This window comes from Bombus flavifrons, chromosome 3 (genome assembly GCF_040668555.2).
Source record: "Bombus flavifrons isolate JBK064 chromosome 3, iyBomFlav1_principal, whole genome shotgun sequence".
Taxonomy (NCBI): Eukaryota; Metazoa; Arthropoda; class Insecta; order Hymenoptera; family Apidae; genus Bombus; species Bombus flavifrons.
Genome location: NC_138444.1, coordinates 19,230,874 through 19,239,650, shown reverse-complemented (window position 1 = coordinate 19,239,650; position 8,777 = coordinate 19,230,874). Strand labels below are relative to the sequence as shown.

Below are 8,777 nucleotides of genomic sequence, written 5' to 3'. Positions count from 1 at the left end.
AACATTCACAGCGGTATAATCTTACAAAATTAAGTTAATATTACAAAATTTAATACGGTCGTCAAGTGATAAATATTTTGTGCGTTCTCTAAGTTCTGAATGTTTTCGTACTAATACTAACATTTTATAAATTACCGCCTATAATAAATCAATCGAAAATAACGAGTAAATAGGTTAGGTTAAAAAAAAAAAAAAAAGAAAAAATAAAGTACCACGGACAAACGAATATTTTATACATTTTATTAAAGAAAAAGCCAGCTTAGGAGAGCGTACTAATAGCTCTGATAATACCACTGGGTGCGAAAATCTTAAAGAAGTGTCAGTAAAACCGGAAAAATCGTTCTTAAAATGTTAAGAATTAAATCCTTTGCGAATGCTATGTACGCATCAGAAAAGTGTCAAGCGGAAAGTGGTTGTAAAAAGAAAAGAGCGAAACGCGGGGCTTACAGCTGTTTAGTCGTCTCATAAAAACGTCTCCCCAGTCTGAGCGCTTACTGCATCGCTTTTTCCTTCCACCGTTGCATCGTGTCCACGTTCTTCCTGTATACTACTTCCGTTTCCAAGCAACACGTAGTGTCCATTTGTCGACGATAGCTTGGTTTCCCGGTTTCACCTAGAAATACGATATTTTTATTAGCCGTCTCGATAAATTGGTTTAGGGAAACAACAATTTTTCATAACTATGTAACAGGTTTCGCTTCTCTCTCTTGCGTTTTATTTTGCAAATTGGTAGAAAAAATATCGAAAACGCTCTTCTGCAATTTTTCTTCAATTTCATATAATTAGAATTTTTGATCTTCATACGCTCGGAATTAACGGCGTCGCAAGTTATTTTAATAGATCGGCAAAAGCGCATCGAACATTAAATTTTGTAAAGCGTACGACGATTTCTAAATAAACGTAAATTTATCTACGTCATTTGCAAAGTTTTCCTTAAACGTGAAGTCGTAACAATTATTACTTCCTTTATAGTCCATTTGATCGAAATTAATGTTTGCAATTAATCGAATATCACAGATACATGTAAAATTATTACGATTCGTCAACTTTATACAAATTTAATGGAAGAATGCTTAATAGGCGAGTATTAACTCATGGATACGTTATGGTTGCAAGGATTTATGAGATAGGTTCCGAAGACACGTCTGTTATGCACACATAGCCGAATAAAGAAAAGGGAACGCAAAGAGCAACCTGTAGAATTCTCGACGTTGTACCATCGAAGAGGTTTCGATACATCCGGTCCTCGAGACGCTATCCTACATCTAGTCACTAGCTGCTGTGCCAGTCAAGTAACTATCTCGAATTACAGAACTTGGCCTTCGCAATGTGAAACCACGATCCTTGCTGATAATTAGGGACAAGCTCCATCTGCATTTCGATATTTATGGTTGCTTATTACATCCACACAAACATATATATACGTTGGAATCTTCGTCTGCAATTAGACATATTTGTGAAAACACCGTTTAAGAATGGTCATTGGTTTTCATTAACTTGCCCGAGAGTCAGTGGAAAATGGAGAAAGTTGGTAAAGCTGATAGGAACTGAGCTGACGAGCGTTTCAGAGGCTGATGGAAGCACCGAGGGATTTGTCCCTTCTCTACCTTCCGTACTATCGCTACTATTCCTTTTCTTGTCTTCGCCGTCGGTACACGAAGGTTTGTAATTTTAATTATTTCATTAGTGGAAATCCTTCAAATATACAAAGGAGATACGGAATGGAAGGTGAACTTCCGTTGTTCCTCTAGCTCGAGAGAATTCGTTGACGTCGTCGCCATTCTAAATCGGCTCTATTTTTCTTACAGAGACATTTCCCTTCTTTGTCGCTACTTCTTACCGACTTCTTCCTTTATCTTCAGATTTGTCGACGTCTCTGCGATTTTACTTCTCCGATAGTTAGCTTCTGCGCTTTGACTCACTCGCCATTCATAAAAATCAGTATACTCGAATATCAACGAATCGTATCACTAATATTTTAGAAGAAAATGAAAAATGTTGACTGATTTCATTGATTCTTTCATTGTTTCGATAGAAAATAGTAATTAGGCAACAGTTAACGATTACGTAACGAACTTGGACGAAGATGAGAAAAATTAGAAATTAGAACCTATATCGACTCGTCTGGATCTGTATTACATACCCTCGAAAGTCATTGTTTCCGCGTTATTTATGGCAAGAATTTATTCTGTCAAAAATAATGAGAATTTCCGAGGATTGCTAGTTGATGGGCATAGAAATTGACAGCTTGGAACAAAGCATAAGAAAATTTTAAACTGATAAGCGATCTGACGTTGTCTTCAAGTATAGGAACATTGCCTCTAAGGCGATAATCTAAAGATAGTAATGTGACCATAACATAGGAAAGACACGAATGACAATAAATAAATGAGAAACAGTACGACACTTGTCCCGGAACTGCTAAATGAACGGAATGGAAGGCAATTTTACTTTCATAAAATGCTGTTTTACTACCGTATATTTTAAAGAACGTTCGTTTCGAAGCTGTATGTTTGAACGACGAATTGTGTAACGTTAAATCTTCGAAGATATTGTTTATTTCATTGAGTCATTAGTGACTATTACGGATTACATGGTATGTGGGCGGCTTATATAGGGGTGACAGATGATTGACAATCAACAAGATGCGATTTATTAGATTCTCTAAATTTACGACGAAGCGGAACTATGTGCTATGACGATGGTTATCATAGCGATAGCGGCAGATGCGCGGCTGTCGCGATATTAGCCCGTAATAAACCACGACGTAGATAATCAAATACACGACACGTAACAAGGGCCAAGCACCTACCTCTACGTACAACGGGTCGCGTGGTGCGCTGGTAATTTAGGTACCATTGATTTGGTTAATAGCCAATTCCTATTTGGCTTAGATCCAAGAGGTCAAACAAACTGGTCGTACCACTGCGAAGGATAAAGATTAAAGCTGAGAAATCCATCGTGCTCGGCCATCGTTCTTCGGCTTTCGATAATCCTTTATTCTTACGTGCTACCTCTCTATACGTAAATATTCTTCCTTCCGTTTCCCGCCCTTTAACATTGAGTGGCGCATTCGAATTATCGTCATCCGTTTTTACGTTCCCACGTTGAATCCAATAAATCGATGCGAGTTACGAAAATGTCATACATTTACACATATAAGCACGTTCTACCTAAAAGTAAACGAGTTCCGCGCTGTATTTTATTAACCATTTATTTAAAACGTCGATTATTAGCATACACATATATATTACGGCAAGCTTAAACAAAGTTATAAAATGTAATTAATCGTTTAATAACATGAAAAATTGAATACACACGTAAGATATTACGTAATTAGTCAAGCAGTTATTAACAAATAAATTACTGTTGCACTGTTGCAGTTATTAATCGTTAAAATTGAATACACATACCCCTATATGTACAAGTAGGTTAAATGCATATGTATAGGATACTTAGGATATTTATATTAGGTAACTGGCAAGGAAGCCTTAGAAGAAATAGAATAGAAGAAAATGCGGCGAAAGTCAAGAATCAGAAAATTGTGTTTCATTTAAGATTCTCTTTTTTTAGTTATGAACATGTAAAAAGCAGACGAAATATACGGGTATATGCATTTGCACGCTGGTACAGATATTAATCTATCATGATTATCCTGATCAAATTTTACGAAATGTTTCGATGCTGAAACATGAAAATCCTCGAACGTAGCTTTCACCAGGTAGATTACTAATCACGCCTCGTTGCTTGCTTTCTACCGATGACTATACATACATACCATCGTCCCCTGACATGCCCCAAACAGCAGCTAATGCATAGAGGTTTGCTGGTTTCTTTAAATGTTTATAACTGAGAATAGGTAAGCCTGAAACACAGTTTCATAATTCTTAATTTTCGGCTTGTTTCGTTTATCGTACCATATATTATGCGTATTCTTAAAATTCCTTCTTGCGTTGAAAATAGTATCGTCGTTTAAAAGCTGTAATAAAAGTCATAAAAATAGAATATAAATTGTTTTGGAATTCTTTTTATCTTGATATTTGCTTTAAACGTTATGAACGGTAACTATTACAAACTAATTAACTAGGTAAGAGAAAACTCGTTATATGGATTACCGATAGTTTAAATGTATTAATTTATTTGCAGAGAATTTCTCAATTTTTTTCAGTAAATTTATATATGTATACTAAACATAGAAAATTTCTATCGAAAGACCGTTGTTAATATCCGAATTGTTGTAATTCTCTGCATTATAAATTAAAATCAAAGTAAAGTATTTATTTTCACATATGTGCAGCTGTGTGCCTTTCGAGGAACGAGCATGAGCCGAAGCTATACATCTATTTGGGATCCGCTATCTCTTTTCGCGATAGCCACGAAATTTCATCGCGATCGGTCGGTCACCCGTGTCATTCGTGGCAATACCATATTTTATTATTATCACGTTCGTTGTTACGCTCAAACTTGTGAAAATGTGAAAGTCTGGAATTCGTAAGAAATTGAGAGAAACGTGAAAGTACGAGTATATCAGGATATCATCGGGATAGCAAGTCTATCGCTCGGTTACATTCGTTTCGTGCCAGTGTTATCGTCGGAAAAAACTCTACTTTCCGGGATGACTATCTTGTTAAGGCCCGCGGCGGCACGCATGCAAGGAAGAATCGTATCGCGAAGAAACGGCACAATTTTTCTTTTATTTTCCATATATCTGTCTGCAATTTGTCTGTAATTGATACGGCAATCGAACAGCACGAGCAGCGACGAACAATGTTCGATGTTCGCGTGATCGGTCAGTGACAGATCAAAGGAATAATTGCTAGCGCCCGATCAGTCATCTATCGATGAAACTTAACATTTTTATATTAGTAACTATATCTACTACTACAAACTACCATTGTTGAATTACCGAAATTTCGTCGATAAAATAAAAACGCGATCCTGTGAGATTACTAATGTTATTAAAAATATTTGAGAGTGAACAACCGAACGACCGAAATCCACGTAGATACTATAATTGAATATAGTTTTATCTCTCTATGTAGGAACTGGGAATTAGGTGTTTGAATTCATTTCGATCGGGGAACCTTAGGTTTTCGTCGATAACAGTTTCACGAAAATCTAACGAAACATATCGATATCGATAACAAAGACGACCGATGACTCGTAAACTCAAAAATGAACTTTCGACGTGCAGCTGGGTGATCGCGCGAGTCACAAATGTCATTCATCGTGTAATTCATTGGTCTTACTAATTAAAACATTTGGATAAAATTGGAATCGAACGACTTATTAACAAACAGTAATAAAAGAAGTTAGCAAGAAGAGTTCTTCCGCGCTATTAGGAGATTAACCGCGGAGTTTCTTCGGTTCATTGTCATATTTCGTCAGCTTCCTTCCACAGATACACTCCTTTCTTCTTTTATTTTATTTTTATTCCCATTAGTCGTACAGATCTCTTGGTTGCAGTGACGTAAGTCCTTAGTGTCCTAGTTTCCAAACTGCCAGAGAATATATTTGCAAGACTTGTACTATCGACCGTTGGTACTTGTTCTCATTTTCATCTTTGTTCTCTTCGTTTCCTGTCTTGTCTCTAGATTTCGAATCACCAGACTACGGCGCCGCGGCGCATCTACGCGACCGTAGATATACTATAATGCTCGATGGCATGTTCGGAGATCTGGCAAATGGATAACCGTTCGCGTTTGAACATCGTATCTGTACGGCAAGCGTTTTTCGTGTTATATCAACGGACACGATATGACTTTATAGTTTAACCTATTCGAGACAATACGCCAGTTCGTTGGAACGGATGCAGACCAGGTGAAGAACAGTGAAATGCGAGAAAAATATGCTATCGTCAGTTACGATTCTTTTTACCAGATCGTTAAGGTAAAAGACGTACTACCGATCACAAACTAACTTAATTCGCAAACTATTAATATTAATTCATATTATTCTCACTGGCGCGTAACCGTGTTTCAAAGGGTAATCCGTATCTCAGGAAAAAAATTTTACGGAACGTCTTGCGTAAATATTAAAAGTTTACCTTTAATCTAAAGCAACAATTATTCATGTTATATAGTGATAAATGATCCACGAGCAAAGAATAGGGTGACTTTTTGTGGGAAAGAAATGAGATGGAAGAAGAAGCTATCCTCGCCTGGTTTATAGGTAGCGAGCCGCGTTTAATTACGTCTATGGATCTATAAGAGAACCGGTAGGGGTAGGAGAACGGTAGTGGCATGATCGGCGCGGCGGCCCGAGTATACCCTGGAGACCCGTAGCTAGCTTTATAATGCACGACACAATGTCTCATTGTCAGTAGTGACTCAGCGTGCAGCTGTCTGTCCTTAGCTTATTAAAGCACACATGCTATCGCATGTAACGTCATAAATACGAAATACGAGCATAAACTATATACACTATATACGCATCGAAGGAAAAATTATCAATTATTCGACAATACGCGTATAAACATTTCGAAATCATCCATAAATCACAACTTGGAATATCCCTTTTGTATACGCATTATAAGAACAGATCAACTAACTACGTTCCAAGGGCAATCGTTAAAGATATCGTTCTCATAATCGTTACCGATGTTTGTAAGATTCTGCTTCAAAATTATATCCCCCCCCCCAAAAAAAAGTCGTAAAAGCTATTAATACGTTGAAACGTTACTCTTTTCGATAGAATATGAAATGAACATCTATTTCGATGAATACATGTATGTGAATAAATTATAAGTATGTATGTATGTATGTATGGATGTATAAATTTTCAACACATTCTGAACATCAGCATACTATTCATGAAATAGATCCGTCTTTCGTAATGCAGCATAAATTTATGTTTGCATTGCAGAAAAATGTAAATTCACCTATTCGCTCTTCTATAGCTAAGGTATGATTGAAATTCATTGAAAATCCGCTGGCGAACGCGATTTTCTTCCAAGATAGTTTCAATAGTAGGAAAGGGCGTTTGTTGTTCAGCATACAAAGCGTTTTGTCATGCTTAATGCATAGGTACGTGGTACATAGAACAATGCAAAGAACAGCTGCTAAGCGATATTGAAATCAAAATTCAAAAACAAGCATCTTTCTATAACTGCGAATATCAAATGTATATTCCAGCTTTATTTAGTTTGTTTTATTACACGATTAATCGCCACCATTTCGTCTACGTAAAGCATCGATCTGTGTTTCTATAATTAGCAGCTTATTATTAGCAGCTTATTAGCACCTTGTTGTTTGTAGTTTTGAATCATTGTTGTTTTCTTTACCACAATTTATAAGCTTCGACAGAAATTTCTTTTGTTCTAGTTGTTCCTTATGTTGTTTAATTGTTGTTCATCGAAGAGTCACGCTTTTTAATTGTTCACTTGTCCGATTTCGTTTCTCTGCATAATTCGTAAGAAAAGATCAAATGCTTTCTATTTATTTACATTATTCGCTTGCTATCGGTAGATTATTTTATTTTCACACTGACAAAAGATCAATTAAGAATTTCTCACATATTCGTATGTCCTATGGCGTATTATTAAATATTCTATCGCGAGGTAACGTTATCGACGTGTATTTCTCATTTGACGTTAATTCGCTATTAATATCCAATTTCATCGATTTTACAAAAGCATGTCTGAAAATGCCACGAATTAGGATTTTAATTGATAAGTGGGAATATTATGAACAGAATGTCGGATGGTCTGGTTCGATTAAATACTTAAAAATTTTAAAATGAATGCAAATATCGGGTGGCGAAGGCGTGACGGTTAGGATTGGTGGGGAAGCACGTTCTCTATTTTGCTGGGGAATCGGTCTGATCGTAGCCTGAACTGGGCTAGGAAGCAATCTCGCGAGACGACAGGATCGCACGAGTCGTTAACGAAATTCGTTAACGACATTCGTGCGTTCGAGCGAAATAAGGTTGGGTAGTTTAATCGAACGATCTCTTCTCGGATGTTTTCCTTTTCCGTTACCTTTTTCCTCCGCCAAGATGGGAAAATCGAATGGATCGAGCGACGGTTTCCGCGATCGTCCCTTTTGGTAATTACTCTTCCTTGTCTCGTTGTTTGACTAATTAACGTTTCTTAATGTGAACTAATCCCAGAGATAACTAACAGATATATACTTTTATACACTAAATTCACGTACCTAGCTTTACTCGTGATCATTTAATATTTTTACGACTTTAAAGACATAATATATATTACATATATAAAGACTGTAAAAAAAAAAAACCCGAATAGCCTGATACACATATTATACAACTGCTTTAGTCGTATCACGAGTAAAAATTCAAACACAAGGTATAATAATGTAATCATAATAAATTACATTTAATTGATCGAACGGCCAATAAGATAATAACCAATTACATTAAAACGAATATATACGGATATGATGACAAATTTTCTGTTCTTCGTTTGCCAATTACGATATATGGTACATGTGTACATGTACACACAGAATATCGTTAGCTTCTTAGATTTAAAGTATAAGATTCGTTTCGATAATTTGACCGACTAACAAAATCGCTGTAATCACCAATTACCACGTTGATCATATCTAACGAGTTTTATATAAAATTAATTTTTATATCATACCAGAATGACCAAACACCGGAATTTCAAGCGGTAGTTTCACTTCTTGATCTATCAAAGTGCCCACGCGATGCCATTCTATGATCGATCGATCGATCGAAATTTATAACTGTTTCTCAATATTTTCTTATCATACTTTCTCAACTTGCGCTTCTTTTTTCAGTTGTCCGAAATA

At 36.2% G+C, this 8,777-nt stretch overlaps 1 long non-coding RNA gene across 1 annotated transcript; it reads right to left on the bottom strand.

The window, feature by feature from the left end:
* Positions 1 to 1,821: 1,821 nt before the first annotated feature.
* On the bottom strand, positions 1,822 to 3,149 carry LOC138177948 (uncharacterized). The gene is made up of 3 exons (XR_011172577.1): positions 3,015 to 3,149; positions 2,813 to 2,925; positions 1,822 to 1,876 (listed from the first exon to the last, which is right to left on the bottom strand). It is a non-coding gene; the product is annotated as an uncharacterized LOC138177948 (long non-coding RNA).
* Between the last annotated feature and the right edge of the window lie 5,628 nt (positions 3,150 to 8,777).